The sequence below is a fragment of the Rissa tridactyla genome, chromosome 3 (assembly GCF_028500815.1).
Source record: "Rissa tridactyla isolate bRisTri1 chromosome 3, bRisTri1.patW.cur.20221130, whole genome shotgun sequence".
Taxonomy (NCBI): Eukaryota; Metazoa; Chordata; class Aves; order Charadriiformes; family Laridae; genus Rissa; species Rissa tridactyla.
The window spans coordinates 78,536,189-78,563,941 of record NC_071468.1 but is presented as its reverse complement, the minus strand read 5'-3'; the positions used below and the strand labels follow the sequence as shown (position 1 = coordinate 78,563,941).

Sequence of the window (27,753 nt, the reverse complement as noted above, 5' to 3'; positions counted from 1 at the left end):
TCTTTTTAACTTACAGAACTAACTGCCAAGTAACTGGTAGTGATTACACATTTCTCCACCCCGCGCATGCAGCTTCACTGGAAAGAAAGAGCACAGCAACTCTGTCTGTGGTTCGCACACGGGCAGCCTGTTCCTGCACTTTCTAAGCCCCAAAAGCTTTGGTGTACCAATGCACTGTGCACGGGCTCACAAATATTTGCAATGGAAGAGGGAGCGGGTCCTAGGTCATCAGAATTTTAGGAGGTAATTTTCAAGCTGCTGCCAGAGCAAGCCAACATGTCTTAATAAAAGTTTCATCTGTGCATAGTAGCTGAGAACAAAACCAATCTGTTTCCCAGCATTGTTTTGCTTTGCTGCTGCGCTCACATAATGCAAACCCGTCAGTACCGCTCTACCGGCAGTTTCCATGAAACTGATTTTCTATAAATCTGAGTATGCACTGTGCTAAATTGTTCCTTCTCCTGCATCGCCTTGCAGAGTGGTATTACTCAACACAGTATAAAATTCTTAGTCACCGCTATCACTAGGCTTTCTGTGGCACAGACCCAGTTTTCTGTGCTGCATTCCACATTTTATAGAACAAACTAGAGCTTGTTTTTGTTTGAAGAGCATTGACCAACATCCTGGACACTGCCCATTAGGGTCAAGCACAGAGCATTTTACCACCTCCCATTTCTCTGGGCTGCACTGTATAGTATCATTAAATTTGTACTTGCAGGAAACTGAGTCATCCACTCTTTCCTACTTTGATACACCAGTCGATGGCCATGCAAAGTGGGGAGCAGTTCTGTCTGTGATATGTCACCTCTCCAGAGGAAACAGTGATCTTCAAGCTCAGGTTTATTATGGTGTTCAATTTATACCCTCTACTTAAATTAATGATGCACAGTTCTCCTGTCTGATCTGACCAGTTGTTATGGTTTGTTATGGTTTGAGGAACCCACAAAAATTTATTGTCACTTAGACAATTATTCTATCACCCGATGACCTCTCCCCACCCAGGAAGGGGAATCAGGCAAAACCAAGGAAACCCAAGTGTTGAAATATAAAACAGATTTAATAGAATAAGACTAAATTGTTAACATTAATAATACTAAAGAACCAATATTGATCCCAACACCAATATAAAATATACAAGAATTATACTCATCCAATTCTATCTGTAGGAAGCTATGCACTCCCAGCAGGGGACAGCAAATGTTGGAAACTGCGAGTGCTACAGCTCCAGGAGGAAGGGAGGGCCTCAGGGGTCCCGGACTGGGGTAAGAAGTTCTCTGGACCGCCGCCATCAAGGGAGAGAGAGAACTTCTCAGCAAACTTTATAATTTATATTCAATCTGACGTTCATGGTATGAAATAATCCTGGTGGCCAGCTTGGGTCAAGTGCCCAGGTCTCGCTCCTCCTCATCCCCGCACTTGGCTAGCTCAAAAACACAGAGACATTGAAACCCGCATACCATATCTGGCTATAAAGTAAATATTTTCACAAATTCAGACATTAGAGTCATCAAAAAAATGCAGTTTTCCCTAGCATTAGAAGAGACCTTACTGAAAAGTAAAATTACTGAAATCCTGTGTTTCTCAAACCAGGACACCGGTCTTCGCTGCCCAACCACTAAAGCACTTTCTATTATTATAAATTACAGTAAACACTGGAAATTAGGGGAAGAACAAAAGAGAATAGGAAAAATAGCCAAGATTTCAGTGATACATGCAAACTAAAAGCATCTCTGCACACTCATCCAAATCCCCAAAGACCGTCAGGTGGAACAGCCTTTAAAGCTATTGTAAAGCCTAGTAGAGGCAGAGTGATGGGTGGGCTGGAGAAGGGTCCTTTTTGTAAATCTGCAGAGAGGATGCAAGTCACTGCTTAGGCCCATGGCTGAAATAAAGGTTCAAGAGGGTTTTCCTTTCCCGTCAAACCTCTACCTCAGAGAAGAAGGGTGGTGGGAGGTTGTACATTTGTGGTGTGTGAATAGTAACACCAGCTGCCAGCAAACAATGCACCTGGCTCTTCCCTGAGACTCTGCGAGGAGTGTGCCCCTTGTGGCAGGAGTGCCAGGGGTATCTTACCTCCTCCTTTTCCCCATCAGGTCAGGCCTCTATGTGTGGGACTTCTGCACCTGATGACTTATCATTTTGATAGACTTCAGATATGGCAGTAGAGATACCCTCCAGATTGTTCTCCCTACTGGATTTATCTCTGACTTAATTAAGCACGGCAAAGTTGTTATAGCAGGGTACCTGAAATAGTGCATGCTCTCATCATGATGTACTGGGCTTGGCACAGCTACACCACCCACACCAAAAACATGCTATTGATGACAAAACCTGAAAGTCACCACAAACCTTTCATAATCTAAATTACAGAGACAGTGTCTGAGTAGCAATCACATGGCAAAGATTCTCTCTGTGTGTTCAAAACCAGTTGGCCTGTGCAATCAGGCAGAAACGTCCGGAGATGGACAGGGTTATATCACCCACAAATCTGCTGGGTTTTAGTCCACTCATTAACAGGGCCTGAGAAGGTTGTACTCCCATAACATGCGAAATGGTTGTCATCATATAAGCACAGGCAGGTGAAGTTTTCCCCTCCAAACTACACTTTTGCCTTCCTTTGTATAGCGCCATAGGCTGGGCTTTGCATCGTGTTATCACATCGATTGGTGATGGCAAACTCAGCTGATCATTCTGAACCAGATTTACCTATTAATGTTAAAATGCGACCTCCCCATGACTACCCTGATGCTTGGACTGTCTTGTGAGTCTGACTCCATCTCACACAAAATTTCCCACCCCTCCACCCACTCGCTCTTCCTTCTTGCCTGGTTCGTTGAGAATGACAGACTGTTTCTCCTCTTGAATACCTTGGCAATTTGAAAAGAAATGAAAGCTTCCAAGAGCCCTGTCAGTACTCTGTGTGTTTGCTCACACCTCTCCATGTCTGTGCACAAGAGTGTGTGTGTGTCCACAGGGTCCCTCTCGCGCTGTTTCCAGGGTGCAGTCTGGACACCTCTTGTGGTCAACAGTGTACTCCTTCTACCTGAAATCAGACCTGAGATGTGATTGCCCTGCGAAAGATTTAGTCGAGGGCAATTCTGGAAAGAACAAATACAGCAAGAGTTGCTTACAGGACCCCAAAGTTCTGTAGTCAGCTAAAGAACCAGAGATGTGTTTATTTAGTCACTAATAACTGAGTGAAATGCAAGCAGGAAATGTCATTTTCTTCAGATAAGGTGCTGGGGATCAAAAGAATTTGGACCTGTTTCCACTGACCACGTTGCAGTAAATGTGGTAACTTCTGAAAAGTATTTGAGAAGGCAGAATTGTTCAATATTCGTTGTATCTTGCAGGTGAGGGTTAGTGGGTCAGATTTCCTTAGCTGATTTAAATGATTCAGCAGGATGAACTATTCTGTCTTGATTCAAAAGGCAAGTCTCACATATTCACATCTACGAATATGGGGAGTACTCAGTCCAAGAGCTAAACTCCACATTTGATCTCTACAGAACCAAAATTCAGAGCAACTATGCACATCTATTTACTAGAAATTTGGTGTTTGATTCTTAAAACGGTGGGTTGGTTATCCTCTCTGATAAAAATACTCAAGCTAAATGACATTTAGTTATAAGTTGGCTTGCTCGCAATTATAGAATAGCCTGGTTTAACAACCTGGGAAAAGTTGGTATTCTTCTCTACTAGTGAAACTTCCTTTTCCTTCTCTGCCTTTTTTTAATGGGTAAGACAGAAAAAACCAGTGATGGCAACCGTTGCAGAACTGGAGAAGTGAAAATGTGAAGCAGCAGTGGAGGAGTTTTAGTAAATTGTCATACCAACTTGTTTTAGCATTATCTGTAAATTGGGATTCTTTAGAGTAATAAATTAGTGCTGGGTGAAACCATCAGAATTTTGTGGATTTCTTTGACATGATTTCTATTTTATTTTTTATCAAAACATACATTTTCATTCATTGCCTTTCATTTGTTAGCAGTTCTCAAGTATTTGTTACAAAACTGAAAATCAGAATAGTTGTTCTGCTGGTTGGCTAGAAAATAGTGAAATCTTTAAACAAAACGTAGTGAAATTTAATTTAAGTGAGTTTGTCTCTTATTCACTTAATACTCAGTGGATTTTTGTGAAGAAAACTACCTTCCTCGATGCCTGTGTCTGTCTTATACATGTTTATATCTTTAGCAGAAATTCTGAATTCAAAACTAGTTTAAGTATAAAGTCATCTTGTTGCTTTTTAAACCTGATAAAGTGGTAGATTACCTTAAATTCAGTTTAAAGCAATTCAGGTTTTTTGATATGAACCAAAAATAAGTCTTTCACAAAATGAAAAGTATCTCTGTGTTTAACTGAGTTATAAAAATACTTCAGACCACAGAGCTGCTAAATCTGCCTCGGTTTTATCTCTGGAAAAAAAATTCTTTGATATTTGTAATGACTTTGAAAACATACTCTAGCAAACTTTTTTTTCACCTGGTCTATTCTCTTCCTCCCATCTTTAAACAAGTTAGACGTATATAGGCAGGAACATTGCAAAAGACATGGATGTACATGGTGCAGAGGGAAGGCAGCTGACCTATATCACTGGCCGAAGCATTCTCTTCGCAGAGGCTGGAAATGGCTTCTGAGGAGCCTCTGGCTGGGATCGGAGACACTTCAGTCTGTACCGGCAGTAGCAGATTCATTGCTCACAACAGAGCGATGACGTCCGCATGGCTATGGCCTGTTTCACTTTGAGTTTTCAGGTTCACACAATACTGAAACTCAAAGTACTAATAGTGGAGGGGATGTCCCAAAGCACTGCAAAGTGAGCACGCCGGCTCCATTTTCCAAAACCTATGCAAATTGCAGCTGGTGGGTTTTTGCACAGCCTTACCTGGTAAATCATGCTACAAAGCCAGCTAGCACATTCTACAGTTATGAGCTCAAGCTTCCCGCAGTGTTGCAACAAGTGACTGGTCATCTAGCCTCAAAAACTCCACCTGGCACTCCTCTGACACAGGAGGTAGCTCTAATAATGTCCTCATTAAACACTCCAGAGAACCCTCAGCAGAGGCTTATGCTGCCTGTGTGCCGTACATATCTCCTAGAAATAAAGTGGGATTTAGGTGACATAGAGGTTTTGTACTGGTTCAAGCCATGGGATGAATTTCACCACAAAGCAGTACAAAAAGACCACACAACTGCCTTCAACTAAAGCGGCATGTAAATTGTGACCCTCCATAACTACTACTGCCACCAGCCTGATTTAGATATCAGCATCTTTCGTGAGGCCAGTTTAATTTTGTCATGGCCATATTTGAAAATGCAGCAGTCAAAATATGTGAGGGGAAAGGTTTCCTGAAAAAATTTGAAGTTCTAAAACATGTTGCTGAAATGTCAGTTTTGATGAAAATTACAGTGCTTTTAAAGAGCAAACAAAAAACTACATGCTAGTGCAGGCTGAGATTGTGAAATGTAGAAGATACCCAACTTGTGATATTGCCACTTAAAAAAAGTGTGCTGTTTTGATTGCAAATATTGACATTTTTCACACTGGAATGAACTGTTCCTCAGAAATTTTGACAAACGGGAACCTGTTGGACTTCATATAAACTTGAATTACCACTTGGAAAGGAAACTTATGGAGATACCATTTCACAGAGAATCATCTCTCTATCCATTTATAAGCACGAGGTAGAATGGGATTTAATGAATCACTGACTTGTGATTCTGTTCCACTCAAAATTGTCTTCCTTCCTTCCTCTTCCCCTCATTTCAGGAAAACAGAAAGATATCATGTGAGACTTCTCAGTTGTAGGGAGAATCCGGTTTTGACCATCATAGGTTTACAGGTCCATAGTATATTACCAGCTAGCATCCACTGTCAAGTTATATTACAGTAGCTACATTATGTAGTGCCAAAACACTAATCTGAAGTCAATTAACAATTGTTACTAGGGGGTTTTCATTCTAATCCTTAAATAATTCACCTGCCTTTGATGTTAATAAAGTGGCTTAGAGAAGTAACGTTTGATGGGAAAAAGCCCCAGATGCCAGAAATAACATGAAGAGCTCCTACTTAAACCGGTTAACAGCTGCAAAGTTAAATGTAACAATAAAATGTATTAGTTAAAGAGATGTATATATATTTAAGTGTACTTAGATTTTATTACTGAAATGTATAATGTGATACACTGCAAGATTTAAGTGGTAGAGCTTTTTATTACCTTTTAAAGTGTTCAGACAGAAAACAGTGGAGAATGAGGGATAATTCACTGCATTTTTGTGGGCAGCACCCACATGTTCACATTTCCCAATGTTTTTTTCTTTATGGGGAAAAAAAAGAGTGCACTGGGCAACAACTTGTTTTTTTCCCATGTAAAAATCATGTGCCAGTGATTCACTAATTCCTATTTTCCCTTGTACTCATAAATGGGCAGAGAGATGACTGTCAATGAAACTTTTAAAGGATGGAGAATACCTCAGAGAGTCGACATTCCAAATGATATATTTAAGATAAGACAGATTCAAACAGGTCACTGGTTTGCAATTGCACAACTGTCTGGATTTTTTGGATGTAGTTCATTTCATTACAGTCTCCTAAAATTCTGACTTACGCATTGTTAGGAGCAAAACAGTTTGATGAGCTGACATTACAGTCACTCCCAAATGTTAAAAAAACATGAGTCAGGGAAATCTAGGGAATGGCTTTAAGAAAACCTTACGTTCTTTTATTTGTTTTCTGATTTCTGAGCCATTAGAGTGCACTCCCTCCACGCTTTCTGGCTTTCCTCTGCAGCAATGAAGACTAGAAATGTAAATTGATCATTAAAACACAGACCAAGAGTCCCATACAATAAATTGTCTCCAGGATCTGGATTCACGATAAAATAGCAGCGTATCTTGTATAGCTGTATGGAAGAAGTCACTCCCTCCACCTGTATTTTTATGTCTTTTCTTCACTTCCCTTCAAATATTTGAGCAGTCAAGTATCTTCACAGAAAATCAATCATAAGCTTATACCCTGGAGTCTCATCAGTGGAAATCGTAGAGTCATAGTCTCAGAGAGGAGAAGGGCTGCAAAGCATTTTAAGTGATCATCAAGGACATCCTCTGCGCTAAAGAAACAACAAAATCAGAGCTATGCACTCAGACAGTATTTCTTCAAAAACAATATTTTTTTCCTAAATTCTAACCTCTGTGGTGAAAAAAAAAGTCAAGATATGAAAAAAGTTAAAAGGTGAAGTTCAGTTTTTTCCCCTAAAAATGTAACCTTTTCTCAGTTATTTAAATAACCAGAGACTTCCTTAGGCTTGATTATAAAGACTTTTGATTTTTAATTACAACAGTAGTGTTAAAACAATGTGGGAACAGAAAAGAATCCTTGTGATTTATATAGCTAGTTACAGCCGAGCCAGGTAAAACTTGAAATATTGCTATTGAATAGTGTGCTATTTTATCCCTGCAGCCCAATAAAACCTAGTGGAAAATCTTTAAAAAATGAAAAAGACAAAGTTGATACAAAATATGAATTCCACAAAATCATCAATTCTGGTCAAATTAGATATAAAACCCTCAAACAAAAAGCAGTCAAGACCATCCACTTCCTTAAGGCAGCTAACAAGTCGTTACGTGTTTCCTATGGCTCATGCACTGTGTAGAAACAGCTCACCTGAGGAACAGCTGGGCCTCACAGATGGTTCCTCTGCATCAGTTCAATTCTGCAACTGTATTTCTGACCTTAAATGAAGCTTTACTCACGGAAGCTTCGAGCATCTTCCCCACTGGACGATGTTTAAGAACAGCCATATTTACTGAGCAGCTCCTCTGTAATCTTTTCTCTTTCGTGTGCATCTATTTAGCAGGCCTACTAATGAAAGTTACGTTAACTTCTGACTTCGGCGTGTTGCAGATTGAATCAATAATATTTTTCAAAAGGCCAGTTTAATTCAATAAACAATTCAGGAGAGTGCTGATACTGAGTGGCAGTACTCTCCTATTTTCTACTAGCAATTTGCTGAGTGGTGATAGTAAAAAATGAAGGGGTAAAACATTATAAAGGCATCCATTAAGAATCAATTAAACTTGTGGAAAACCTGAACCACGAGGGATGATGAGAACAGAGCCCTGCAGGGGCCGTGATAGGTGTGATCCACTCTTTGGTGATCCTTTCCTTGATGATGATCCACTCCTCCTTTCACATGTAGGAGAACAATTTAGTAGGGAAAGAACTTGTGTGAAATGAACTTTGGTAAAGAACGGCCATTATGATATTTGGGAGGGTGCTTGGGACCAGAGAAAGCAATGGTACTGTCAGCTAAATGAGAACATGCTGAGTGATGGAAGGAGGAATACAGAGATTTAACAGAGTGTAAGCATGGATGTTGTGATGGTTTTGGTTAAGCTGTTATCGTTTCTCACTGGGCAAGAAATCAAGCATTGTGTTTTCTCCTAGGCCTTCCACAGGTGTACTTTGTGAATTTGTGTTCTGGTCTGTCTTTGTGTTTCTGGTTCTCCATCTGTCAGTCAGGGATGAAGTAGCACTCCCACTAACAGGTTCCTACAGAATTCTCCCCACTCCCCCATTCCTGGGAGGTTTTCAAATACCATGGTGTTGAGACCTGTAGAAAAAAAATAATCTTGCCTCTATCAATAGATAGAGAAAGATGGGAAGCAAGACAAAATGTAGGTTAGAAAAAGTCTAAATATGTTTTGAAAGTTTTCAGATTTTGTATTCTGGTTTTATATGGTACCCATCACTATGATATCAGATCACTTTCTAATAGTTATGTGAGCAAGATGACTAATATCTGTCTTGTTAAGTTCTTTCTCCTCCCAGGGGAAAATTGTAGGGTTTTAAAGTATGTATTTATATCTTCTTTACTGTGTGATTTTATTATTAAAAGCTGAGTCAAAGAAGTTTGCTTGCTCTAAGAGCAGAGGTAAGAGCACCTTGGGGAGCTGAAATTCTGCAAAAGGTGATTCCACAAATTTGGACTAAGGCATTGAGAAAGTCTTGTCTCAATGCAGCCAATTGGCATAATCAGGATATTGTTGTTAAAGCAGCCAGCATTATTTTTTCAGATCTGATATAGGTCTCTACTCATAACACTCTCTACCATGAACGCACATCCCACTTTCCGTATTACATGAAATGTGCTGCTATGGAGAAGTATTTCCAGGCAGTGTTACAAGTCCATGGACACTACCATGTTTACCTAGCAGATGGATAGGACAAACCTGGAGGATACAGTATGAGCAGCACTTCTGAGAGAGACAAAAAAGAAAAAGAACAGAAAGAGACACGGAAAAAAATTTAATGGAATTGCTCCGTTTCTATTTGGTTTGACTGGATTAAGTGCTTTGTTATAAATTGCTGCACACTTGGCATTAGATACAAGGTTTGGGCCAAGATGTGGCCCAAAGGGCATTTGAAAGGTTTAACAATTAACTCTGGGCATGAGGATGCTGCCTACCCCCAAACCATTATTGATAATACATTATCTGAAAAGGTACCATAATCGAGTGCCTTTCTGGTTTTGAGATAATTTGTAGGTAGCTGAGCTATCCAAGATGAAGAGGAGGGAGGCAGGCCAGATAGGAGGTGCTCAGAGAGCAAGGTTGACTGCTACTCTCCCATCTCTGCATTCTGTTTCTAATGTGATCCAGTCCCCAATTAAAATGTTATGCTTGTTCCAAGTAAGTTTTTACTAAGAAAATAAAACCACCGAAGAGGTTGTGCAAGCTCTGTGGAGCTCCAGAAAAGCAATGACTTACACACATACATAGTGGACAAGCACAGAGGTTTTACTCACCCATCTTCTGTCACATCCTGATGCATGCTAACTTTCCCTTGGGGAATCATCGTTTCCCATTGGCAAATTGGGGGTTGAGAAAACAAAACATTTACAGAAATAGACAAGCCAGCACGTCATGCAATCTTTTGGGCTTTCTTGCAAGAATATAGAGGATGTGTTTTAATAGGTAGTTGTCACCGATTACGATTTTTTGTTCTTTTTGTAAAACAATTTAATGAATGTTCAAACTGATTTATTGTTCCCCTTCTTGCTATTGTGTTTACTGAAGTTAATATGTTGATCTTAGAAAAAAAACTATGTTACAAAAGTTTAAGTCCAATAATAAAAGGCAGTAATGAAGCGCCTCCTTTTTCAGGACTAGCCAGGGCATTCTTCTTTCATTGTGTATCATGAGTTTACTTTGCCTGGGTCCTAGTGCAAAGGAAAAGGAACAATGAAGTCCCCTTCTGAATCCTTACTCCTGTTCATTGTATGATGTTTTCCAGAGTGCAGAGGATAGTGCTGGCTTGCCTCTGCAACACATGATCTGGGACCCCATGCTGTCTGAAGTCATCTCTATCTAGAGCTTCTGCCAGCCAGAGGTTAATCTCAGTTTAGATCTTCTTTATCACAGGGAAGGAAAATTGTAAGTCTCCTTTTTACAATTTTGCTCCTGATCGCCTTTTCTCCCTGGAAGATTCTCTCCTGGAAGCTACTCCCTAGCTACAGAGTAACCCTACGTCAGTAGATGTGGTATGTGATGTGGACATAACCGTCACATGCCTACTTTTTAAAAATGGGTGGTTCTTTGGGACAGCAGGTAGCCTTTTCAACATCTTTTGTAAAACAGCGTTGGCACTGAATGAATACTAACAGCAAAGCAGGAGTGAGATATGCAAACATGCTTGCTGGCTCCATTATAAGCTAGATTCAGACCTCACCAGTACTCTGATGTTTCCAAACTAAAGTGGCTTTACTCTTTTATCTTTCAGAGCAAAATCTATCCTAGGTTGGTGCAAAGGAATCTTAGCAGCCAAATATTTGGTAATCTTTCTAGAAATGAGCTACCTACTTACGTCAGTGAACAAAACTTATGGCTTTCTCGGATTGAAAAATGAGAAATGTCATTACAACTTCCCATGTCAAACATTTCTACTTGAATTTTTATGTATGAGCTGTACATAGACTTTACCCATTTGAGAGCTGATCACTTAAAGGGGAAACAGAATCTAGCTCGTAAGGTGACTGTCCTCCAGACCCAGTTATATTTTAAGTTTATGTGGGAGACATCAGTACTTCCTTATGCAAGCAGTTTCTACAGATGCAGTCCCCTTTGCTGCACAGACCATTAAGATCTATTTTTACATGAAGAAGAAGAAAACAGTTGTTCAGCAGTGATTTACTATCCAGTTATAGAAATTAGTTCTGAAAGCAGTAAAACTACAAGTACTACATTATGGATTTATGAGGTACCCCAAACAAACACTCCTTGGATGTTGACCATTCAGGTCACATCTCTTATGCAGCCACTGAGTTTTTTCTTACAGAAGTAATATTATGTTACTGTATTTTCTCTGCTTCTCTACTTACTAGTGAGTGCCAATCAGCCTGGTTAACAAAACAGGACGTGTCACCTATGTGAGTTCTTACCATAAAACCCAGGCATGTTTACCGCAAAAAGATTCTGTTAATATCACATGTACACTTGCAAGCTTGTAAAGAACGAACAAAGGGTATCTAGTGGCTTATTTTAGCTAGCAAAGCTAATTTCTTATTAAAAACGTTGTGAAGCTATATAGTGTTAGTTTTATGATTTAATAGCTTCTAAAACCCAATAGTATTAAGATATCCAGTTACTGCTTTCCATGGAAAACCTCCTTCCTCCACTGGCCCTGTGTGGGGGTGATTAGTGTGCTTTGTATCACAGTTTCAACAGAGAAAAGCAGATCTATTAGGAGTCTTTTTAGTCAGTATTGGAAATGACTGCTGCTGTGTGCCATAGGGGTGCGTACTTGACTGAAGCTAACTCACCGTTTAGACCTGACATAGCAATTCCTTGCACAGAATGGTGCGTTCTGAAGTGAGGGTGAGTGTGCTTATTGCAGGTTGGAAGGCTTTACAGTGTATTGTGCACTGTCAGCGCTACATGAATCCCAGCATGGACCTGTGGGAATTTTCGGTGGGAAAGATCACCCAACCTGGCTGCCACTCCTTCAGACAGATTGTAACTAACTCTGCCTTTGACTAATCTCTGCAGTTCACCGAGTCCACATGGAGTTGAATTTCCACTGACCCAGTTTGGAGTAAATTTCAGTTAGTTCAGAAAGAAAACGAAGTTGTTATAGTATATGGAAGTTGCCCTGTGCAAGCATACCACTTGCATTGGCAGGTTAGGCTGTAGCCAGCACCTTTTTTGCTTTCTGAAAAGACATTATTCTAGTTGATGATGAATAAATAGTCCAGCCTAATTTTATGACATCACATCACACTTCAGGAAAAACAATTATAATAAAAAGACAACTATTTTCGGAGGTTCAGAAGTCTTACTTGAAACTAATTTTCCTGCCTTATAAATTTTCAAGGATCAAAAATGTGCTACAGGTGGAGATGACAAGATCTGCTGCAAACACCATTCTTAGTCTGGTTCATCCTGTTTCACTCCTCTATAACATGCTCCAAAAGAAATTGCGCTAATAGCTACAAACTCTAGGGTGAGGCATCCATAACCTCCCCCCAGATCCATTATAGCTTTGCACAGACACCTAGGCTTGGCAAGCTCTAGAGCTTGCTGCAAAGTAAAGGCAGGAAAAAGCTTGAATAAAACATGGAAAGTTCAAGCAAATTAGAAGAGACAGTAAAAATTATAGTGGACTAAATTGTCATACATGAGTTACATACATCATTGTAGCTTCTCTGAAGACCATGGGATCCTGACCTTAAAATACAGGATAGAATCCAGTTGCAAATTAAGCAAGATTAGTAGGTTTTCCTCCTTTGCTTGCTTGCCTTCAGAAAAACACATGCTACTAATTTTGCCTTCCATCTGTACAAGAAAGTAGCAAGCAAGCAGGCCATATCCCTGGATAGAAGTAAAAGAAAACTGGGATCTATTGATTTCCATTGGAAAAACATGGAACAAGTAGCTGGTGTTTGCGAAATGGCCACCCAGCTGTGAAGTTGCTGGTCTGATTTAAAGGGTCAGCAACCAAAAGACAAGTTCCTAAAGGGGTAAGTCCTACTGGCAGTGAGGATAAGGAAAAGGCAGTTTCTGTGCTGTATTTCCTGCTGTTGTACCAAAGGGGAAAAGCCCCTCTTTCAGCTTGTCACCATGGATTTATAGCCAAATTTGGAAAAGTACTGTGCATCCTCAATAATGACCACCATCATTGGGAGCTGAAGAGCACTCAGCAGTATGCAGAATGCACTTAGTCATCTTTCAGGTTGTATACTATCTTGGAATATCATTTAAGAAGCTGATGCAGCAAATGACAAAACAAAATAAATGGGTAGAGCTGTTTCCCCTGACAGCATGACTCATGCTGATCACCCTACTTTTCAGTCAACTTTCTAACACCATAGCGATTGTCATCTTTATCAGATGTGGCTCATTCTTACAGAAAGTCACAGACACTTGCCACAGTCACAACCCATTTCAAACTACAATAACACGAAAGAAGGATGATCTTGTGGCTTTATTTCTCATGACGTTTGCCCTCAAGATACAGAAACTCAGATAAAATCCTCAGACGGTAATTCACCTACCCCCCTAGAGACCAACAAAAGACACAGCAGCCATCTCCGTGACAGCAAATAAATGGTAAATAAATAACTATCAATGCTGATAAAATAAATGGGTACTTAGATGTCGGTGCAATTGTACAGGATGATAGGTATCAACATATACATAGTTTCACGAGCAGGAGGAAATACCATTCAAGTCAGAGAAGAAGGTAGCCAGGATCACCCATGCTGCCTGGATGCTCTGTGTTCTCCAGCTCTGCTGGAGAAATTACACTTTGGAATGATCTTGAATGGTCTGAAGCAATAGCCCTGAAATAATTTCATAGGCTGTCGAAAGTTCCCCCTACCATCTAGACACCTTCCTGACACCTAGGCTTATCTAGGTACCTAGGCTCGAAGATGGGATGGTTCTTTCTTAACCCTGTGATAGAAAAACCAAACAAGGAATTATATGTAATCTCGTGGTTGGAAATGTCATTCTGTGAGATATCAGAGAATGGGGAGATCCCTTATCAGCTTGGCACTTCTTACGAGTTCAGTGGCACGATTAGTTATAGCTCTGCTGACATGACCATGCTGCTGCTGGGACCGTGCTGCTGCTGCTGCTGCTGTCATCTCAAGGCATGTGGAGGAAAAGAAAGCTATCAGAAGTACTCAACATGGATTCACCAAGGGGAAATCATGTCTGACTAATCTGATAGCCTTCTATGATGGCATGACTGGATGGATAGATGAGAGGAGGGCAGTAGACATGGTCTACCTTGACTTAAGCAAGGCGTTTGACACGGTCTCCCACAGCATCCTCATAGGGAAGCTTAGGAAGAGTGGGCTTGATGAATGGACAGTAAGGTGGATAGAGAACTGGTTGAAAGACAGGGCTCAGAGGGTAGTGATTAGGGGCACAGAGTCTAGTTGGAGGTCAGTGACGAGTGGTGTTCCCCAGGGGTCAGTACTGGGTCCAGTCCTCTTCAATATATTCATCAATGACCTGGACGAGGGGATAGAGTGCACCCTCAGCAAGTTCGCTGATGACACAAAGCTGGGGGGGGTGGCTGACACACCGGAAGGCTGTGCCACCATACAGAGAGACCTGGACAGGCTGGAGAGTTGGGCAAAGAGGAACCTTATGAAATTCAATAAGGGCAAGTGTAGGGTGCTGCACCTGGGGAGGAACAACCCCATGCACCAGTACAGGTTGGGGGCTGACCTGCTGGAGAGCAGCTCAGCTGAAAGAGACCTGGGAGTCCTGGTGGACAACAGGGTGACCATGAGCCAGCAATGTGCCCTCGTGGCCAAGAAGGCCAATGGCATCCCGGGGTGCATCAAGAAGAGTGTGGCCAGCAGGTCGAGGGAGGTCATCCTCCCCCTCTACTCTGCCTTGGTGAGGCCGCACCTGGAGTACTGTGTCCAGTTCTGGGCTCCCCGGTTCAAGAGGGACAGGGAACTGCTGGAGAGGGTGCAGCAAAGGGCTACCAAGATGATTAGGGGACTGGAACACCTCTCTTATGGAGAAAGGCTGAGGGATTTGGGTCTCTTCAGTCTGGAAAAAAGACAGCTGAGGGGGGACCTTATCAACACTTATAAATACTTAAAAGGTGGGTGTCAGGAGGATGGGGCCAGGCTCTTTTCAGTGGTGCCTGGGGACAGGACAAGAGGTAACGGGCACAAACTTGAGCATAGGCAGTTCCAGCTAAACATGAGGAGGAACTTCTTTACTATGAGGGTGGCAGAGCACTGGAACAGGCTGCCCAGAGAGGTGGTGGAGTCTCCGTCTCTGGAGACATTCCAAACCCACCTGGACGCGTTCCTGTGTAACCTGCTCTGGGTGACCCTGCTCTGGCAGGGGGGTTGGACTAGATGGTCTCCAGAGGTCCCTTCCAACCCTGTGGTTCTATGATTCTATGAATCTTTGGTAAGACCATCACTGTGCTTCCCAGGTCCAGCATAGTATGTTCTGGAGGCACATCTTACAGTCTTATATGTCTCTTATAATGTCCCAGTCTCTTACAGACCCATGTCCTCACATAAGGTAGTTAAGTGCCCAGTCCATCTCTGCACACTTCATTGTGGGGATTACATTTTTGATCTTAAATTCCAGGAATTTAAGCGTATGTTGTGTGAGACTTGGTTGTGAGGAAAGGACGTACTACACTGATCTCATCCCATTATGAAGAGGGGATGCCAGCAGCACTCAGACTCAGGAGAGACCAAGCACTCCCTTGTGAAATAACAGAGATGTTGTCAAGGCTTGGCTGCACAACAGACTATCGGAACCAACTTAGCATTTCTCATCACGTATCTTCTATTCTTTTAATCTAATATGTGGTGTTAGTAGTCCTATCTCCTGGTTAACCATTTACTTTGCTTATCCATTATGGTTGACACCTTGAAGGTCTCACAACATTCTGTACTGTGAATAACAGATCCATCATGTTGCTGGATGAACTGTTTAGGTCATGGGAGGGCTCAGAGGGGGCACAAGGCATATTCCCGTTCTCCACGCTGTGCCCCTGTTGAGAATTACTTAGAGGTTTTTAACTACAACTGTGACACTGGAGGATCCCAGCATACATAGCATACAGCATCCCAGGAGGGCAATTATATCAGCTTTTCTGTACCGAGAGGCCTCACCTCCTTTATTTTGGCACTGGGCAGGTTCAGGATGGTGATTCAGCGTAGTTTAGCCATGCTTCGATGGTGTCGAGCTACTTCTTTTCATATTCTCCACAGCAGAGTTTTCTCTAATCTTTACCAAGATGAGCATTTCCACTGCAATATTAACAGAATCATACAACTGTTTGTAGAATGGACTTCTAAAGACAGTCTAGTCCAGCCTCCCACTCAGTGCAAGATTAACCTCCCACTCAGGATCAGGTCACCCATGGTTTTGTCTCTTTGAGTCTTGAACACCCTGTAGAGGGATGCAGCTTCTCTGGTGACCTGCTCAAGTGCTGCACCACCTTCCTAATGAAAAAAAGATAATCTTTTCTAATATCCAGCCTGAATTTCACAACCTGCAACTTCAGGATGTTGCCTCTTGTTTACATCTGAGGCTGCCAAGATGAGTTTGGCTCCATTGCAACTCCCCTCTAGGCAAGTTTAGGCTACTACTGGAGTGTCCCTTAGCCTCCTCATCCCTAGGGTAAACCACTCCAGCCCCCTCAGTTTCTCCTTGCAGGTCAGGTACTCCTAACTCTCTTGGTAAACTTTTGTTATTCACTCTCCAGTTTATCAGCCACTGTGTCTTGAATTTGCAGGAACTTCTGCAACATGCCCACAATTTTGACCAAATCTGCCCTCTGAGAAAGCACGCTCTGCAACGGAACTGCTACCTATAGAGCGGTGTTCTTAGGATGATAAGATGCCTTTGCCATTCTCAGCATTTTCCCAATTTGCAACAATCATAAGAACATCATTTATCTTGCAGTCTGTAAAGGCAGAGGAAGCCAAAGTCTTATACAAAAAGCTTCCTCACATCTTCTCGAAACATTTGCACCGAACTATCCAGTTTCACATTAAGAGAGAGAAGATGCAAAGGAAAGACTCCAGAGCTGGTTGACTATGGTGCTGAGTAAGTATGCGGGAGAAGCATGTTCAAATCCCTGATGCAGAATGAAAAATCCCTGTCCTTAACCAGGTAGAGCAGGAAGCTGCACCCGGGTCTTCCACACGCCTGTCTTGTCCCTTCACCACCCAGCTATTAAAGTGACACATTCATCCCACCAGTACACACGACCGATAGAACATTTCTGGTTTCATTTCAACATGGAACAAAACCAAATTCTTAAACTTCAAAGTAGACATGTAGCAGAATTGCTGTCCCCTGGACAGCTAATGTTTACTGACATCTTTCCTGACCTCAGTTACTTTGGTTACTACTTGCTATAATTGTCCCTTGCCCATTACACATTGAAAAAGGAAAAAGGAAAAAAACTGTTCTAAGGGTGTTCCCGCTTCCGGCAGCAAGTGCATGCTTGTAAGCAAGTCTTTCATTTCACGTAGTACGAGTTGATTGTTTCTGGTCAGTCCACACTGAAGAAGGGTCTCCATCAAAATACCACTGGAATCCATTTAATAATATTTCTGAGGGCAAGGTTCTGGAAGCTATTTATTCCTGTATGTTTATCAGAACCATCCTAGGCTAGGAATGTCTTGCTATATCCTCACATTTTATTTGCCCATGACGATGCCAATCTGTTGTGGTTTAACCCTAGTAGGCAGCTAAGCACCAGAGAGCCGCTTGCTCACCACCACCCCACCACCCCCAGCAGGATGGAGGAGAGAATCAGAAAGGTAAAAGTGAGAAAACTTGTGCGTTGAGATAAAGACAGTTTAATAGGTAAAGAAGAAGGTGCACGTGCAAGCAAAGCAAAATACGGAACTCATTCACTACTTACCTTTGGCAGGCAGGTGATTAGCCTGAAATAGTTTGAATCATTACCCAGGAGAACGGGATTTACATATGCTATCCAAACAATGAATGAACATTTCACTCTGCTTAACAGCACTGTTTTTTAAAATGATAAAATCAATGTGAGGACTCAGAAGAAAAAAAAAGCCGGCAGAAAGCAGGGTAAGGATACAAAATTAGGGTTTACAAACTTTAATCAGCTTTAATTGAGGCTCATAACCTTTGTTTCCAATTACATGTGACTCAGTTTGTTTATTTGTTCCTGTTTATCAAGGACATGTCTCTGATCCTCAGGAAAGAATTTCTGTGGATGCTTAAATGTGAACCATGACTGGGGAGAACCTCTGAAACTTCTCACTTGTCAACACGTAGGAGAAGAACTATGTAACTTTTCTCTTCTTCTTTCTAACATGTGGTATGACCAGCCAAATAATAAATAGGAAAAAAGTAATTTCTGGTAAATGAGAAAGGATTAATTCCCTCCACAGCAGGAATTATTGTGTCAAATTCTACGGTTTATTTGAGACTAAGTGGTAGTTTGTGGTGTGACTGAATCTACCAATAAATTTTATTGCTACATGGTTTTAGTCATAAATATACTTACTAGAATGTGAAGCAGACAGGTATCAGTTGAATAATTGTCTCCACATCTGCACAGTACCATGAGTCAAATTAGTTGCACACATTTAGTATCAGAAAATATGAAAGCTCTGTTAAGATTTACAGTTTTGTGTAATTATCAGCAAATAATATTTGTCATGTAGTTGCCCCAGTAAAGAACTAAGCTGTGCCAATACGGTTGTAATAATGCTGCAAAGAGGCATAATTGTGATAAAATATCAGAATCTCTTCAGTTTCTTTCCTCGTTCCCTGAGTTACATAGCAGAGAACGCAAAAGCCAAGCTGTATCTTTTCTTGTATCCCAGACAAGGTGATCCAGCTGCGTGTGGTTTCAGTCTCAAGCGTGTATACGCATCTAACCATAATGTCTGCGAATCTCTAATTCAGAGGGAGCTTTGTCTGACCATGTGCAGATGTCTGCAGTATAGACTTCTACATGTGAACTACTTGTCCAGGTGTCCTTATCAGTCAAGGGAGAGCCAGGCTTATAGTGCACCTCCTCTCATCCTGAAGTAAGTAGCTAAAACAGATCAGATGAAGAGTGCTCATCTGAGGGTGCAGGTACTTTATTCAGACTCTCCAGGTTTGCCCTTTGGAGGCAGATCTGAAGGCCCTTCCCTTCTTGGAAGATACAAGGGCCTGACGAACTTAGGAAAGCTCTCTGAATCATCTGGTTGAGGCAAGCATATAATCATTAGAATTGTGGGCGGTAGCAAAAGTAGTAACTCACCTGCTTGTTCCTTAACAGACAAATTTTAAGACATGCATTTTTCAAAACTGGGCTACAGTGAAGAACTACTACAGTTCTGTGAGTCTCCGGACAAAAAGAAAGGGCTGTAGTGAACTCCAGAATCCAAAAAGTAAAAGGAAATTACTTCTTATAATTTTGGAAAATAACCCTGCCTCTGGCCTAGCTGTTCAGTATCTTTTAACATTAGTAATATGTTGTGAGTCTTAAGGATTAAAATGAATAATGGCTAAAAACCAACCAAAGATGAAGAGAGATGTTAAGTTATGACTTAGCCATCAAATGAATGCTTATGCAGCATAATATAATATTGTGAAAGGCACTGTCATAAAATATATTATCCCTTGCATTTCTTTTTATGGAAAAAACATATGCAGTGGTTTGAACAATTGTGTATGGTTTGCCACAATGATTGTCATATAATTAGACAAGTGGTTTGGTTACTTGCAGAGTATGTCTTCATATGCATTCATACATGGCTTTATAACCTGGCTAAGTGACTAATTGCCTAAGATTTTCATCTCCATATATACCTGATTTGAATATTCGCTTAGAATACAATCAAAACCCTATCTAGGTCAAGAAAGTATTAATAATAATAAGGTGGGCTTACCAGCAGCTGATGCTCTTTGTACAACGACCTGAAATCTAGCTGATTCAAGGTCACTGGCAATCTGTGTTTTAAGATAAAAATCTTCCTATTATGCAAATCTCGCATAATGGATGGTGGGTCACTTTCTCTTGAACACACTTCATTGCTTTATTTTTATCTCTAATCAAGACTGCCACATTCGTGTCAAATTTCTGAAGAAAAAAAACAATCTGTAAAAACAATAGATGCAGAGAATAAACATGCAGTTCTTAAAATGTACAAGAAAGCAAATGAAGTCTACATGGCAAAATAGTTCTAAAATGCATAACTTTTCTGTCAAAGTTGAACTACTAGAGGAATGGTTAGCATGCCACAGCAACGGGGAGAAAAAGTATGCATCAACCTGTCTATAATTCATATTACCCTTAGCTACTCCCATCAAAAGGCGGCTTTCCATGACAGCAGAGCAGGCAGATTGTCACTTTCTTACCCTTCTGTCAGGCAGATTTGCTTAACTTGGTAATTTTTTGCATATATGTGTAGGTTTCTGCTTGATCCGCTACTACAAAAACTGAGCTGCTATGTCTGTTCTGCATCTCTACCTTTCTGAGTGAGTTTTTATTGCTAACCTTAAACAGACTATGAGTATACTCCTGGAAAGATGTATTAATAGAATAGATACTGAAATACATCAGCTTGAAAGTAAACATGTCTGTATGAACAAGACCAAGAGAGGACGTCTCTAGAGTGCCCCACCTCCACAACCGCTGCCGTAATGGAAAGTCCAAACTGCAGGTTTTTTGGTTCTTTTATGCCACTTCTGCTGTTTCTCCTACAGTCCTCCCACAGATAAAAAATGATTTGGCGAAACAGGAGTTATTGTTGAACTCCTTTGCTCTTTAGTACTTTTTATTGCATTTTGAGATATTGGTAAGTCAGTTGTAGAAGATGAAAATGTTCTTGAAACTATTGAGTCATCGGTGAAAATGCTTGCAGAAATGTTTTGAGAGACTCATTTATACATGATTATTTTATGCTAAAGCAGAAAGTGCTTGTAGCCGATTTGTCTTCTTTCTTGGGAGTTGTGGGTTGTGCTCTGGAAGATAATGTGACTAAGAAAATAATGGTAACTGAGTTTTTTCAAAAGAGGGGTTGGATTGAGTTTTGGCTTGAGGTTAGGATATGTTCTTAGTTTAGCAGAGCTACTTCAAACATTGCTAATTAGAGAAGCATTAACATAAGAACAACATTTCAAATTCATTGATGTCATCTTGCTAACAGATTTGGATACATGGGCCATAATCCCACTGAAAGCCAAGAGCTGTTTTTTTCCAGAATGGGGAAGGCCCACATGTCCAGATCTGTTTTCATGGTTGGAGGGAGCGCGGGAAATGGGACGTGTGGGATCAATTCTTAATGGTCATTTTTCTTCCCTGGAGTCATCAGCAATAATGAGCTACACAGAACATGTTTGGATCTAGCATCGAACTGGTTTTGCTTTGTGGCTCATTTTTTGGTCAGAATTAGAGCTTAATATAAAATCTCAACAGTTTTCATATGGTTTATGACACTGATACCACCTGATAAGTATTGTTCCAGCAAGAGTGGCTGTACTGACCAATAGAAAAACAGGTCCCTGCGACCTGACCCCTCTTGTGTTTAGGTTTTAGGCATAACTCTCCAGTTTTTGACCAGGAGTCAATTCTACTGTGTGATACATTTTTCTCATACGATGACACATCAAAATGCATCTTTTCTTCTTAAGTCAGTGCCCTCGATATTAATTTACCTGGGCTGGTAAGAGGGTTTCGGGATTGGTAGGGTCTTTTCACTTGCTTTAGTTCAGATGTATAACATTCTTGTGCCTGCACAGCAAATGTCACATTGGCACGACTGAAAGAACATGATGTATCAAGATGGTTTATTATCAACTCATATGGTCCCAGCCCTCCAGCAATCCAGTACCTAGTAAAATTATTAATACCTAATAAAGAGGCTTATTGCAGCTCTGAAGCTAGTGATTGCTTTTTAATTACATATTTCTTTTGATTTAATAAGGTAGTAAATATTTCCTTCATCTCTCTTTAAAGAAAAATATGCATTTTATGTATTGGTACCCTTTATATAGGTTATTTATATTCCATGCATAATCATCACCATATTTACCCTGGGTCACATCAACCTTTTAGCCACCTTTTTACATTATTTTTGCTATCTTTACAAAACATTAGTTATTTTACAAGTTGTAAAAAGGATTCCTTAAAGGATAAAAGATACATAAATTCTTCCTTAGTGTGAATATACTGCAGAGTAAAGAGGACCCTTACGCAAGTCATGGCACATTTGTGTTCGTTTCAGCTCATCACTGTGAAAATGAAGTGATGGGGTCTGAGACTACATGCGCACTCAAATTTAAGATAGGACCGCAGCTTGTATAAGTAGGTGGCATGCTTGAAGATAAACAGCAGTGAATCGTCCACAGGATGGGATTCAACACATCTGCCCCCCCTTCAAGAGACTGAACCACACAGGTATCTGACCCACTGCATCCTCGCTGTTGCTGGCTTGCTTTTAGCTAGATCATTTGTTAAGCCAGGCACATACAGGTGCATCTAGACTCCCACACCTAGTCACAGCACAACCTGAGGAGGTCTCAGTGCCCAAGTTGACCCAACTCGCTTTATCCACAAGCTTTCTTCTATTCTCTATGTTCTCTGCATATCCAGTGTTACAATCACACAGCAAAATTACTAGTCATCTGAAATGTAAATTTGAGAGAGTGGCTATCTCAGAAACCTGCATGCTTCCTAGTCACATTCATTGGTTTAATGCCAGGATGAGGTCAAATGAAAAACATTAGCTTTGACGTTATGCAAATCAAATTCAGCATCTCCAAATGTGCCATTGGTCATGCTTCTCTCTCACCCATCTTGATGTCATCAGTAAGAACATGAATCTCTACTAGAATTCCATCTCATTCAGGTTCTTTGTATCCAGAGGTACTTCAGTTTGGCCTGCACACAGCTGAGAACACAGTGGAATTCAGTTCAGTTCAGTTCAAATTATGGAGGATTTCATTTTTTAATCAGGGCCATTGCTAGGATTCCCTCTACAGCATCGGCCCCTAGAAAGTTGCATCAGCTCATTCATTGCCAGTTGGCACTGAGGAGACAGCCAGCAGCAGCATAGGCACAGGGACAAACAGGTGGGGTAGGAGAAGAGCGTGGGAACTTCCTGTGCTGGACAGAATGCTGAAGAAAATATTTGTGTAACTGTACCCTGAAAATATTCAAAAATGTTTCATAGGCCTTGACTTGAGACCAGCTGAGGTTTGCTTTTAGCTAACAACCTGAGAATCTACTGTGGTCCACTCTGCCTTGGTTAAATCAGCAGCTTTGAATTCAACCCTCCCTGTTACAAACCTCCTTAAAAGAAAAAAATTTGTTAAGCAACAAAATGTGCAGTATGTTACTGTAAAGGAAAAGCTGTAATTGCAGCCTGTCCCGAGGGGTTATTTGAAAAGCCTAGCATGCAGTAAGTAGAGAATCTGCTGGGCTGTAGGCTGTAAACGTAGCCCTTATATTATCCTCTTCACGTTTTCTTAGGAGACCAAAACTTGCACGGCAGAACTGCTTATTTAATTGTGGCATGCACAAGACATGGACGTGCACCAGGGCATGAAATACAACAGCAACAGCACAAAAGACATAGTTGGAACAACATCTAACTTGGTTTCTACTCGTACATAGTCTCTTTGCTTATATGCTGCTTTGATACTCTACTCAATGAGTCACTTTAGTTGTTGTGTTTGCTGAGGTGTAACACTTTAGAAGGGAGTACTTTTGTGTGTCTGTGGCCACCTTGAAACTGAGGACTGCAAGCTCAACGGCATGTCCTGTCTGCATATGGCATTCCCAGCCCAAAGCCCCAGGCCCCTGGTGCCGCCTTCCCATTGCTCCATGTGACAAGTAGCTGTCAGCTTTACACAGAGCTTATTTTTCCTCTAGGCCTGCACAGCTGAAATGTTTAGCATTGGAGAAAATGAAGTCCCTTTCTCCCCACTTTTCATTCACCAAGCTGGAGAACAGGGACAGTAACAGATCACGGCAAAGCGATGGAGTGCACTGTGCCCAGCTGCTCCTTGCTGCAGGAACCAAGCTAAGAGTCCTCAGTCTTTATTTCAAAGAAAAGACAGACAAGAAAACCCTTCCCATTGAAGCTAATGGTCTTACTTCAGTAAACTTACATGGTTTAACCCTAAGGTAATATGGGAAAAAGAATATATGTACAGAGGAAGACAAACAATAATGAAGCCACATACCACATTTTTTGTGATTCTTTCTTTAAATGCAAAATTATTCTCTGGTGACCCATGTTCAAAGAAAGAACATACCTCTGGTCTGAAGGGCAGCCCTTGGATGTGTCACAAAGCAGTGTAACTCTCTGGGCTATGGTGACATAATACAAGCCACAAACTTTGCTCCATCCCATAGGAAGTCTGTTTTGCCTCTGCTCTCTGATCCAGATACAGCATATGAAGGGAGAACGCCCTCATGGTTTGGGCATGGCTGTGGCCATCAACAGTGCTGGGTCTTCTCCAGCTGCAGACCTGCTGCCTACATTGAGCTGCACAGCTGTGATCTCTGCCTTTTGCTGCTAACTACCTAAATGGTACAAAACCCTCTCTCAGTGATAGCTTTGAAGCTACGTTACTAGGGGGATGTAAGGAATTTAAAAAATCTCTCTGTTAAAATTCCTAATTAGTGCCAATGTATTATAAGAAGAGGCTTTCTCCAGGCCACTCTTTTACTGTCGCTTGGTCAATTAGGGTAAATGAAAAGACAATGGCTGTGATTTTCCACTCCATCCCTCTAGTTTCACATTAATGTAATAGAGCAATTAACACTTGAGGCTTCAGCCTCTACAGCTGCTGAACTGGAGTGAGCAGTTGCGGCTGGGCCACAGGGAAGTCTGAGCTGAGCCAACCTCCCTGAGCGAAGGAGGGCAGAGCTGTGAGACAACCACCTGGCTGCACAGCCTGTGCGCGAAGTCTTTTTGATGTACACCTAGATGCAAACAAGAGGCCGAACCCTCAGTAATAAATAGCAACACTATATAATAATAGCTGGGAATTACTAAGTGCTTTACACTTACATAATGCCAGTACGAAGCTCTCCCAGCATTTTACAAACGCTAACCTCTGCTATTAAGTGTGCATACTGTGCGCTTATTAATTAGTTTATTTTTTCTCGGTTATTTTTAACCTGGAGCAGTTCCTTGATCCAGCTCACAACATAGCCCCACACAAAGTTACATGAGGGTTAGTAGCTAGATGTTGATGGTGCTGATAACACAGGAAGGGGAAGGGAGGTCTTTGCACCAATGTAGTCCCTGAAGCCTTCATATTGTTAAACCACAGGTTTAGGCAAAGTTATATTTAATTCCTAACTCCAGCAATGCAGTTGTGATTAAGATTTTACTGCCTTTCATTACAGTCTTGTTCCCCAGAGTTGTAAGAACAATTAAAAGGCTTTTTTCCATGCCCTTCACATGACCCTTTCAAAAGTAGGTTAGGGCTCACCTTTCGCCTTCTCCTGCCTCACTGCTATTAAAGACGGGATTGAATTTTACAGCCACTAGATCTACTTAGAGTTACATTATGATTCATAAATTCCCTGAGGCAGAGACTGGAGCCAGATCTGTTGCTGGTATAAACTGGCACAGCTCCACTGATTTTGACACTAATTTGCACCACCTCACCTGTGTATGTTTTTCAAGGCACCATGTTGCCATTCAAGCAATAATAAAATGAATGGGTCATTATCGTGAGCGCTGTACTTGCGTTGGCTACAACAAAGGTACATGAGGCATGAATTTGACTCAGTATTTCTTTGGCTGATGGGGAAATCATGGTCCTACAGATAAACAATATGTTTTCTGTTTGTTCTTTTATCAATATCTGGGTAGAACATATGGAGGAGGTTTTGAAAGCTTTCTTCTGAGCAAGGTTGTTTTCCACTTCTGAACTGCCAATTTACCATGAGAAATCCGTTCACTGGAATGACAGAATGGGCAAGATGTACAGCAGAAATAGTATGGTCTGTTGCAATAAATTACAGGTTTCTTTTTCATGTGCAGCAGTAGAGGCGGCACTGATGCAATTAGCTACAGCTGGTTATAGACAGAAAACATGCATCTGTGGATGGCTCAGACTGGAGGGAACCGAGATGTATTTTCTGGAATTTATCACTGTAGAGAGAGCAGGGGGGAAAAAAGAACTGCAATTTTAATTCCTGGCTACAACAAACTTTAATAACCTTTATTTTCCCCCTGTTAAACGAACATAACCTAATAAACACATTTAGCCCATTACATAGCAATTAGCAAATGCATCTAGGTCATCACAGATGCTCCAAATGAAGGATTTGAAAGGTCCGTTTTCTGGAATAAAGGATTTGAAATAATTATTTGCTGCAGTAAAGAGCTGAAGCACGCCGTATGCTGTTTGCCCTTTTACCTCTAGGCTCCTAATATCCCATTTAATTTTGTTGTAACAAAGGCTTGGGACTAATTTGCTAGCAAAAATTTTGCTGCTGGCTGTTCAGAGTTTGCCTGTTCTCAGGTATCAGAGTTTGGGGTTTCCAGAAACACAGCTGCGGAGGATGTGGCTCATATACACGATGTTCAGCACCAGCCTCATGGTGTAGCAGTGCCTGCCTTCCTGAATGTCCCGGTCACAGACTTATTTTGTCTCAGCCTGTTTCGGCTGCTTCTTTTAATCTCAGTGCACTCACCATTTTCCACCACATTCTTCCAACAAAACATATGATTATCTTTAAATTTGTTCTTTGGGAAATTATTTTTTTTTTCAGACATAAGACATTTCCTCAAATAAAACTGCACCTAAGCGTTTTTATTCACTCTGTAAATTTGATCAGAAAAAAATTGTAAGAGAGAACTGCTTGTTACTATGTCTGACTTGGATGCTTCCTTTCAGTTTTCTATTTCCCTTTTCCCCATTTTGGGGTTTTTTTTTGTTTGGTTTTTTTTTTCTTCTTCTTCTGTGCAGAACCAAATGAGACAAAACTTTTCCTCTGAAACTTTTTGTGTCAAGGGTTCTCCTCAGTCTCACGTTTCGTTTCTCTCTTTCATTGCCCTTGCCCCCATCCTTTATGCAATACTCTTACCTGCTGAGGTCAGGTCTGACAAACAAGGCTGAAAGAGAGCTGGCAGACCAATTCTTTCTGCTGTTGCTTGCAAGTGACTATGAGCAAGACTTGGTTGCAAACACTGAATATTTTCTTAAGATCTAAGTGCTCCTGCCACTACACCCAGTTCCTCATTATCTGGCAGTTCTATGGCTCATCTACTTCTGTGGAAACATCTCCAACAGGTGCTTTGCCTTCTGTGCTTTGTACTGTACTTAAATTAGTGGATTCGATCTTTTCATTTATTTATGCATGGGAGAAGAAAGTCTGGGAAGTGTAAGAGAATGATAACTGTGAATGTGAATATTTCCCAATGAAGCATCATGTTTCCATTCTCCAATCCTATCAGAATCCTTACATAGTGTGTTTGAGCAGTAGAATGTGTTTCATGGCTTCAGCATCATAAAAGCAGCTAGTTAGCTATTTTTACCATCGCTTTGGGTCAAAATAACATGGCAATGGCTAATTTCTCCTTTCTTAGAGTGGACCCAGGACTTGGGTTGAAAACATCACAGGGTGGGAAAGGAGAGGTGACCTTGAACATTGACTTTCAAGCCCAAAATTCAAAAGGAGCTTCTGGGCTTTTGTCCCACGCTTAATCTATGTCTAAACTGACAGTCCAGCAGAAAATCACAAAGGCGATT

The 27,753-nt window shown here is 41.1% G+C and overlaps 1 protein-coding gene across 1 annotated transcript in view; it reads left to right on the top strand.

Annotated features, from left to right (window-relative positions):
• Positions 1–213: 213 nt before the first annotated feature.
• The window catches only part of PRDM1 (PR/SET domain 1), a 283,483-nt gene continuing 255,943 nt past the window's right edge, over positions 214–27,753 (top strand). Inside the window, exon 1 of the mRNA XM_054196648.1 lies at positions 214–217. The gene's annotated coding sequence lies outside the window, so the exon portion shown is untranslated. The remainder of the gene's footprint in view (positions 218–27,753) is intronic.